Source organism: Chenopodium quinoa, unplaced genomic scaffold (assembly GCF_001683475.1).
Source record: "Chenopodium quinoa cultivar QQ74 unplaced genomic scaffold, ASM168347v1, whole genome shotgun sequence".
Classification (NCBI taxonomy): Eukaryota; Viridiplantae; Streptophyta; class Magnoliopsida; order Caryophyllales; family Amaranthaceae; genus Chenopodium; species Chenopodium quinoa.
The window spans coordinates 25,046-36,196 of NW_018744514.1; the positions used below are offsets into that span (position 1 = coordinate 25,046).

Consider the following 11,151-nt stretch of genomic DNA (forward strand, 5'->3'; position numbering starts at 1 on the left):
GTGTGTTAGCTGGCCACACCGTACAAATAGCCAACACTATAATATAATACATGATAAGAGTACATCTGATCTAGGAAGATAAGTAGCCAGAAGACAACACTTCAATAGCCAATATCCAAATTTAAAGGAATGAAGCTAATTAAAATCTAAAGACATAAACGAGAAATGGTAAAACTAAAATAAATAAAAATACACAAATTATAACGTAGCTTTTTATCTTCCATAGGCTAAAGAATTATAAAGACTACTATTTATATGGATGCTGGATGAGTCCTTGGTGTAGCACCCTACAGAATCATCGATCGACTCTTGTGTTATCTGTTCTTGGCTAACGGCATCACTTCTAGACCATCGACGTGATCCATCCGACATACGTCCGATTCTCTGTAACTCGGCGGCAACTTCCTTCATCGTGGGTCTCTCATCACCATTTACGTACAAGCATCTTTGTGCAAGATCAGCGACTTCCATTACCTGATGGTGAATGGCTCCATTTTAATTTTTTTTTTTTTTTTTTAAAAAAATAACTTAAAATTTTTTTTTGGGCCTGGTGAGTCACTTGACCCACCAGGTCTAAGCCCAAGTCCGCCACTGCTCATCACCATTTACGTACAAGCATCTTTGTGCAAGATCAGCGACTTCCCTGATGGTGAATGGCTCCATTTCTCACAATGTCGTTGTCAAGAATATCTTCTAGTCTTTCTTCCTTCAATTTTCGAAGAAAATAGAAGGCAAGGCATCGGTCATTTTCCGGTCTATGGAATGAAACTACTCTTTGCCTAGTCAAAAGTTCTACTAGGACAACACCAAAGCTGTAGACATCGCTCTTTTGAGTGAGCTCGCTTGTTTGGAAATACTCGGGGTCTAAGTAACCATATGTTCCTAGTACCATGGTAGCCAAGTTTTCTTGGTCCATTGGAACCAACCTCGATGCTCCAAAATCAGACACTTTAGCCATGTAATTTTTGTCTAGGAGAATATTCATAGACTTCATATCCCTATGAATTATCGGTATAGAGATAGTAGTGTGTAAGTAGGACAACACCTCCGCGACTTCTACTGCAATCCTTAGTCGAATATCCCATGAGAGAAGAGAAGCCTTTGTTTCGTCGTGAAGATGGTCGTACAATGTCCCATTATCGATGAATTCATATACCAGCAGAGGTACTTCCGTCTCCAAACATCCTAAGATCTTGACTACATGCCTATTATTAAGTTGAGAAAGCACAATCACTTCATTGACAAATTGTTCACTTTGGTCAGCATCAACTTTGAGTGATTTTTTGATGGCAACTACTTGATTGTTTGCTAAGATTCCTTTGTATACCACACCAAAGCCGCCCTTTCCGATAACATTGCTATCGCTGTACTTATTAGTGGCTTTCTCTAGCTCTTCGATTTTGAATATCTTAACCATGTCAACAGAAACATCTTGACCATCAGACAGCTTTTGGTGTAGCAAGTGCCCCACATTTCGTCGAAAGAAGCCTCGTCGTGCTTTCACTAGAAGTTGTTTCTGATGCCGCCAGTACAAACAAACTCCGAGTACAATAGACACAGTGATTCCAATGCCAGTACCTAAACAATGTACATATTGTGAAGAATATAATAAATGTCATAAATATACTTGTATATCATATATATGCAATGATAGTGTATGATGAACATATAGAGAAAGTAGTGACATTTTTTGAATTTCGGCCAAAAATTAAAATTTTCATCAATTGAATTTCAATTTTGAGAAATCTAAGATGTGTAAATGTTGATACCCTTTTACTTTGAGTGGCGTTACCTGAGAAGATTATGATCATTGCCAAAACCGATTTCGGATTCCCATCAACAGCGTCACTAATACAAGGACTGTTCTGTGTCCCATTGCCATGGTAGTTTGGAGGGCATTTACAAGTATAGTTGCCAATTTGGTTCACACAATATTCTGGTTTTTCGCAGAGTCTGATTTGGGGCCGCACATTCATCAATATCTGAAGATTAACAAATGCAAAAAAAATTAAAATTTCATTTTCTTTATGTAGTTTTGTCAATGTTCACAATATTGAAATATGGTTTATTACTAGTCCCTCTGTTGCCATTTATTTGCCTCAAACTTCAAAAACTTTTACCATAAATTTTCATAAGTCAACAAAAAATAATATAAATATAGCGGGGTCTTGTTAGGTTTGTTTTATTGTATATTTTATTAATATCAAATTTTAAAATTTTTTAAGTGTATAGAAATGAGGAAAAAACTTGTGTGGACCTGTTCACAATAATTTTTTTATGGACCAAGGTTCATACTCTCGCAACATATTCTTGAACATATTGACCCTAATTTTAACATAATATCTTTATTAAAACATGTGGGATCTTCAATATAATTGTGAACCTGAAATACGCATATGTCAGTCGACGTTATGTTGAATATAATGATCTTAATTAATTTTAACATAGTGACCTTTATTATTCATACTGACCATTTTATGATACATTCATTTAAAAAATATACTTGTAACCTCTTACGACCTTTATAATAACACCATGTCTTTTATTTAACATATATAATAGACTTTATTTTAAGGAAAAATTAGAGGTGATCCGGCCCGAAAATAGGGCGGGTTTGGGCAAGCGTAAAAACGTATTTTTAGTTAAAAAGTCTGAACTTGGCCCGAAAAGCCCGCTTTGGCCCGACTAGTCCGTTACTTTTTTGCGGGTTTGGGCATGAGGAATTGTGTTAAGGCCTTTTTTGATCACCTCTAGGAAAAGTACATTTTAATAATCTCAAGTATGGATGATGTACTTCTAATAATCCTAATTAAGGTTTATTTTTTAATAATCCTAATTATGCTATGCGTTTGCCTCTAATAGTCCCAAACCGGTCAACACAAGTCAACGATATGTTATAACAGGTTATCATGACATGTGTCAACACGTTATTGGTCCAAAAATAAAAAAAAAACCCATAAAAAATAAAAAATAAAAATTTCCCAGCCACCCTCTCCCCATCCCTAACCTAATTGGAAACCTTAACACCACCCCCTGTCCTCGCTGGAAACCGGCCAGCCACCCTCCCTTAACCACCGAAAATGGCCGGCCGACCCTCTACCAACCATTCGACCTATCCCTAACCCCCGAAAACCCTTAACCACTCGAAACAGGCCCTCTCCGACGAACACCACCGAATTTATGCTTTGCTCTGTTTTTGGGCGGCTGCTTTGGTGGCCAGAATTAGCGTGGCTGTTGCTGTAAATTGGTGTTGTGGTTGAGACGCGACGGCTGAGGTATTCGGTGGTCGTGCGGGCTACTGGGCTATAATTGTTGTTGTTTGCGGTTATGGAGGAGCTACGGTGGCAACTCGGGGGAGGAGTTGTAGTTGTTGTGGTTTCCATGGGTTCAGGTTGGTGGTTTTTGGGGCTGGGGGAGGGTTAGATGGGGCGGTAGAGGATTGGCCGACAAGTTTTGGTGGTTAAGGTGGGTTGCCGGCCGGTTTTCGCGAGTTTAGGGGAGGAATTAGGGTTTAGTGGTTGGGGGAAGGTGGCTGGTTAATTTTTTTGTTTAATTTTTGTTTTTGTTTTTATTTTTATTTTTATTTTTAAATTTTGGACCAATTAAATGTTGACACGTGGATATTAAAACGGAAAAAAAAACTTTTTCAGCAGGTTACCGGTCTTTGGGACCATTGGAGGCAAACACATAGCATAGTTAGGATTATTAAAAAATAAACATTATTTGGAATTATTAGAAGTAAATCGCCCATAGTTGGGATTATTTGTGTATTTTTTTTTATTTTAACATAATTCCCCTTTTTATTTATAAAACGACTATAGTGTCAATAATATTAGTGATCCATAATAATTATTTAATGTAAACCAGGTCCATTTAAAAGTTAGCTATATGCGTAATGCAACAAGTCCTGAATACCATAAAAGTTAAATAGGGCAAAATAATAGGGACAAAGGGAGTACTTTCTTTTATTTTATTTCTTCTCTCTTCGTATATTGTCCTATTTCTACGTAGTTCTCTATTATCCAGCATTACTCTCTTTTCACATACGATACCTTTACTTTCAAATGATTACCCACAATTTTTTTATTCATATTATTTTTACTTCTCAATTAACCCTCGTTCCCAAATCATGTGCGGGTCAAACTGATTCACATAATAATAATAATAATAATAATAATAATAATAATAATAATAGAGAGAAAGTACTTGTTTATTATGATTATTATTTTTCTCCTATTGCAACATTTTTTACTTACCCCACCTTTTTTTTATTATTTTTAATTTGTTTAAGTTAAGTTGAGTCTACATAATAAGATACATAATATTTTACTTTACTTAACACACCTTCTAAATTTACGTATATCAGTAAACGGTATACGTCAAACGGAGGGAGTATTTTATACCTCACATAGAAAATTATTGATTCACTTAAAAGTCTCGTAAGTAAAATGAATATATTAATCTTACAAAAAAAAAAGGACTAAGCTTTAAAAATAGGAATTACTACGTAGCTCCTTGTAGATGACCAATGAACGAAGAGAAAACTAAGCGCAAGAGGGAAAAAAAAATTGTTTGTCTTTAAATAATTGTCTTAACTTGGTCCCCAGATATTATTTTGTCCATTAAAAATGGCCCCCAGATAATTACTTTCTATTGAAAAAACCAATTTTTTCTCCATATATCCCTAAGTTTTTTGTTTATTCACTATATACCTCTAAACTTTTTTAAATTCATCATATACCTCCGAGTTTTCACAAAAATACACCATATACCTTTGATGACTAATGATTATTAATTTCATCAGTCATTAGGGGTTAATTGTGATCCGAAATCACTCTAAATACATTCCCTACCTTCGAAACCACCCACATTCCTTTTCCCACCCTCAAAACTTCCCCAAATTTCTTTTTCTCATCCTCAAAATAAATCATACGAATATGAATATGAAGATTTGGAGTGGTTTCGGGGGTTTGAGAAAGGAGATGAGTGGTTTCGGAGATGGGGGGGAGATCTAAGGTGGTTTTGATGCTTAATTAACCAAATTCCACTTATCTTGTTGTCATTAGGGGTATATGGTGAATTTTTGTAACAAGTTAGGAGTATATAGTGAATTTGAAAATTTTTAGGGATATATGGCGAATAAAAAATAAAACTTAGGGGTATATGATGAAAAAATCGAAAAAAATAATAATAAATTTCCACTCAACTCATCTACATACTACCGAGTACGTAATATAAGTACTTGTACTCCGTATATGTTATGTGATGTGTGCCTTATGTCACGTGATGACAGTGACTTAGCTCATTACTAACTCACTCACTTTTTTTTTTCAAAGAACGAGGGACAATCAACCATCTCTTAATATTGTGTTCAAAATGAGAACATTAATTTGAGCCTTTGAAGATGGTTGACATTAAAAGTGTCAATCAAAGTATATGGGTCAGGTTCAATAAGGTTAGATCAAATCTACTTTAAATTTAAATCATGCTAAATTATTAAACCATACAAGTAAAAATTATAATTTGGTTTTTTTTAATTATGCAGATAAAAGATATTAAGTAGAAGTAAATACCTTGGCAATCATGAAGGTAAGGGTTACCATCGAAATCAGGGTTGCATTGGCAACGGTATCCCTGCTCGTTTGAAAAATCATGGCAGGAACTATTTCCGTGACACAAGTAGTCCTTAGAAAATCGGGAGCTCTCACATTTTTGTGTTCCGATTGACCAAGAATAAATTACAGGGAGCTGCTTATTATTGTAAGAATCATAATTTTTTGCTTGAACAATGGATTTAATAGAGAAGGGAAATTGATCACTTTTTATGACATCTTTTGCCATCAGAAATGCAGCACTACATGGGTTAAAATTTTGGGCGCCCCCATTACTCACTGTGAGAAACGTTTTTGTTTCTCACAGTGGCAGTTTCGTAAATAAAATGTACCACTTTAGTCACGGTGGTACATTTTATTTACGAAATGGATGATAAAATTGTATCACTTTAGTCACGGTGGTACATTTTATTTACGAAATTGCCACTGTGAGAAACAAAAACGTTTCTCACAGTGAGTAACAGAGATTTACTAAAAATTTTGCACGTATGTGTGATTATATAAGCTCATAGGCTCAATTGTCAAATTGGTTATCCCATCTGGAACTGAAACAAGGCAACATCCATTGCCAGAACACTTATCATCTGCAACATCAGATTCTTCCGAGCACACAGTCAAACACCCGGATTGAAATGGCTTCGTATTATTCACCAGAGAACCAAGCATAAGTATTGCAATCAATGGCCCCAAATAAGTTTTGGTTAGTCGAGAGAGTAAATATTCTCTCGACACCACCCCACTTCAGATTGTGTTATCTAGGAGTTTGCCATGGTGATAACAAACAGAAGCGATTGGATTAAGTACTCGAAATTCACCATTCGTAGAGATGTTCAGTACCTCTATGCCCCTCACATATATCAACCTTGGAGGATTCGTGCTCTCGTCACAAGTTAGGTTGTACAAATATCCATCTACAGGAGGACTGTAGTGACATTTATCACCTATACCGAAAGGGTAAGGAACAGTAATGTTGCCACATTTTTCGGGGCAATTAGGAAGCGCTGTTTGTGATGAAATGGCAGAAGCAGTTGCTCCCGCTACATGTACTTGGAGGTGCAATGCTAGCATTGTAATGACAACAATATTTTGCAACCCCCTTTTCGACATGGTTGTGCTTTAATAGATTAAAGATTTTTTAGTTTTGGTATTGTGAGTTTGTGACATGAATGCATGCTTGCAGGAGTTACATACAAGAACACACACATATAAGGGGATTGAAACACAACAACGAGCCCAATCGCCATTCAATGCCTAAATTGTATAATTGAACTAGTCTCCTCTTTATCCATGATGTAATAACTACGTACAACTTCTTTTTACTTTTCTTCAACGGTGCTTCTTTGAGCATTAAGACTTTTGCAGATTTACTAAAAAATAATTAACCATTGACGTAAATTTAATGATTATGAACAAATGAGTTGAGGTGGGTTTTTAGTAACTTTCATTTGTATTTTCATTTTCATACATCATAATTTGTTGGAATATTTTAATTTTTAATTTTTGCTATGAGAGATTGAGTGTTCGAATCTCTTTATCCCTATGTTTTTACATGGAGTAATAGTGACGTGGCATCATGATTAAGGTTGATTGAGTGGTGATGTGACATAATGAGATATTGAGTAAGTGACATGGCACAAGTGAAATGGCCTACGTGACACATATGCTTTCTTAAGAACGTCTTTTAATATTTTAGCATAGATTTGTGAACAATTCCCTTGTTTGGCATCGTTTTTTATTTTCAGTTTCCTGTTTTTTTTTTTAAAAACTAAAAACCAAAAATAGGAAACAAGAAAAGGTGTTTCTACTTTTCATTTGTCAGTTTTCAAAATTATCATGTTTTTAATATGTTTAAATAATTTTTTATTCATTATGTGATATATATCATATGGTTTTAAAAAACAAAAAACCAAATAATAGAAAACCATAGTAATGTCAAACGAACCCTTAGTTTTTTTTATTTGAAACAACATTTGATGGTTTCGTTAAAATTTAAGTTTGTGGAGCCTACATGGGCTACATCCAACAATTTCAAACCTTATTGACCTTAATTATCACACCTTTAATTTGGTTAATTCACGCTAACTAATTCAAGACATGTTCTAACACTACTTAATATTTATGGGGCGAATTTATCACTCTTAACACCTTAAAATTTGAAACCAATACTCTACTTATATTTGAACAATACAAATTAAACATAATAACAAGGTTTAAACTTAGGATCAAGTAAAATTAAATAAAGAACTTTTTGTCGTCTTCGCTACTTAATAATTGTGATTTCTTATTCCATTGTAATATATTCAACTTGGACTGATGATTAACAAATTCTTTAATTTGATTTTATATTGATTGATAGTTTCCACTATAGGTAGTGTTGGCCGATTGCAAGAAAATATGTTAACTTTTCATAAATTCAAAATATTATGTCAATTTTTTCATATGTCATAAAATACCATGTTTTATGTTCAATAGTTAATAATTACTAAACAATTAAAAAAATGTAAATAAAAAGAATATAAAGTTATCTTGGTTTGGTGAATGCAATTCGATCGCAAGAGAGAGGAGGAAATGATTTCTTCAGTTCTTGATGATATCTATCATGTTTGTAGAATTTTCATATTTTGAGTCTATTAATTGGAGTTATGTAAGTAGAGAAGAAAATAGGGTAGCTCACGAACTTCGCATTATGTGCCGTGGGTGGCTGGTAGGAGAGTGTGGCTGTCTGACTTTCCTTCTTATATTGCATCATTGTTAATGAAAGCTAGTTGCCTTTGAGGCTTTTTTCAAAATATATAGAAAAAAAACATTTGAGATAATCATCAAACAATTAAAAAATAGGTTGAACTCTTTTATGTAACATTATCATTACAATATGATATTTAATGTAGTAACCTCGGGCATTGCTCGGGCCCAAACTAGTTACTATTTAAAAGATGCTTGTTATTTTTTTTTTTTGGTGTTCCACCCGTTTCACCCTTTGGACTAATTCGAATTAGGGGATCAGTTTTGGGTTGTTTGGTTCCAGTTTCCTCTCAATTGTTATTGCGGGGGATTGAATGGGTCCTCCCTATCAAGTGCAGTCCCAATTAACACTGCACCAACAACCAATTGGTTAAAAGATGCTTGTTATCAGTAGGTTTGAATTCTCAACAGCTACAAGCTATTAGTTATGCGCTGTATATTTAATTTCTTGACTTTTCATTTGATTTTAATGGAGATCGAGTACAATGTACAAATGTAAAACGGTACACAGCCTTAAATTTTCTTGAATAGTTTTATTCAGACATTTATATAAGATAATTGATAAACGTAACTGATAAGTCGACCTTTTTGAAAGTATTCCAACATTTTACAGTGTTAAAATAAAATAATTGCTTTAGTGGGGTACGTAATTTCATGTTTCATTAGATTGGAGAAGATGTTAACCATGTTGCTGTCCGTAGGCGTGTAGTTGATGAGTGTTTGGGTAGGAGTGGGAATCATACGAGGAAAAACTGATAAAGTAAAACTAAAACTAATACGTGATAATTTGCTAAGAAATGAAGTGTACCACTTAAAAGAATTTTGGAGGGAGTAAAATCATTATAATGATGGAAATGGTATACAATGATGGTTACATTTTTATTTAATTTCTTCAAATTGATCCTTGATCAAATGTGATTTATAATTAAAGGACTTTAAAGAGACTTGGGGCATGAAATATTCGTCATTTAAATTTTTCTTGAAATATTTGGTTTTCTTCTCCAATTTTGAGCAATTAGTGAGTTTTTAATTTCTCTTTTTGAGTGCACATTAAGGAAAATAGTTGGTTTTGATTGCACAAAAACCGGGACAAATTTTACTTATAAGACAGTGTTTCTAATAAGTCACAACTTTTATATACTTCAAAATTTGGCTCATAGTTCTAATCTTCTTTCTAATTTTACATGACCGAATTTGATAAACTGAGACCTTATTTTTATAATATCGTAAATCTTAAGAAAAAATAATTATCGAATAACATGTCATTACATTCGTACTTTCTAAATTTAAAATTTTTATAATTTTTTTCACGAATCGAAATTAAAGATATATAATGTGTGATGAATATTAAAATTTTGTTAATTTTTTCATTATTACAAAATTAAACTTTAGGGGTAAGTTAACGCTAGTTAAAAAATATGGTTGATTTGATTTGATTCGATTATTTCTAAAATACAGAGTAAACTAATATTTGTTCAAAAAGGCTTCAATAAAAAGAAAAAAAAAAGTTCAAAAAAAGTTAAGTGAACGTAGTCTTCGGGTTGGGGTTGTATATTTACTCAAATTAAAAGAAGAATGTTACACCTAGATTGAACTTTCTAAAGCTAAAATTAAAGCGAGTTGTAGAGATCATAAATTGGTGCAGTAGCTATGTAATGGTTGCTTGTTTAATAATGTCTTTACTTGTCATGTGCTTTTAGTGAAGAGTACAAAACATGTCCTTTCATTTTGATGAATATGATCCAGACATTATATGCAATGTAGTTGAAAATAAAAAGATTGTTGATGTCCCTTGCACAAAGATGTCTAGCTACATTCAATTGTTTTTCCTCAATTATTGTATGAAGTATCGGAAGTATGTATTGGGTTACTTGCATGTTTCGTACATTAGAGAAGATGTAGTTGATGCAGGCAGTTGACAACCCCCACCCCTAATCTTAGGTTACAAGTCGAATTAAAATCCTCTAACCCACAATTTGTATACTACTTCTGTTTTATAATTTATGCAATGAGTTGACATGTAGTGTGAGTAGAAAAAAGCAACGACTTGATATAAAGTGTGAGCAAAAAATATTAGGACATTATTTGATAACCTTGTACTCTTGAACATGAAGGATCAGATTTTAAAGGAATGGATTACATAAATAGGACAATGAAAACACAAGCTCAAAGGATATATAAAGAAGCATGTGGAACAAATGAGTAGAGGGAACATGAAGTAGAAAGTGTACTCTTCATTTAGACTTTTTGACATGAAGTACATTTTTTCTTCACCTCATACTCTTGAACTTCCTGCTAAACACAACACATATTTATCTTGCTATTTGATAACCAAGTTCCTCTTTACTTTAACCAACTTTCTTTGAGGAACATTCTGCTCACTAGAACTTAAATAGATTTTATCTTCATAGTCAAACTCCTTCAACGCTTATTGATAATGTTCCTTCTTTATCTTACAAACTATATGATGAGTATTGGACATCAAACAATCAATAGTATATTGTTCATATATAGATATTTAGAAAATTAAAAATTTGATCACCCTTTTTTTGGTTCTTTTTTTTTCTTTTACTATTATTTTTATTATTATTGTTCTTGTTGTTGTAGTAGTAGTAGTAGTTGTTGTTGTTGTTGTTGTTGTAGTAGTAGTAGTATTAGTAGTAGTAGTAGTTGTTGTTGTTGTATTATTATTATTAAATTAAAATCACGATAATTTTGAAAACAGACAACAGAAAAGTAGAATTACCTATTTCTAGCTTGTTTTCTATTTTTGGTTTTTTGTTTTGAAAAAAAAAAT

General features: G+C 33.2%; 1 pseudogene; it reads right to left on the minus strand.

Annotated features, from left to right (window-relative positions):
- Positions 1-499: 499 nt before the first annotated feature.
- Positions 500-6,767, minus strand: LOC110698349 (annotated as a pseudogene).
- Positions 6,768-11,151: the final 4,384 nt, after the last annotated feature.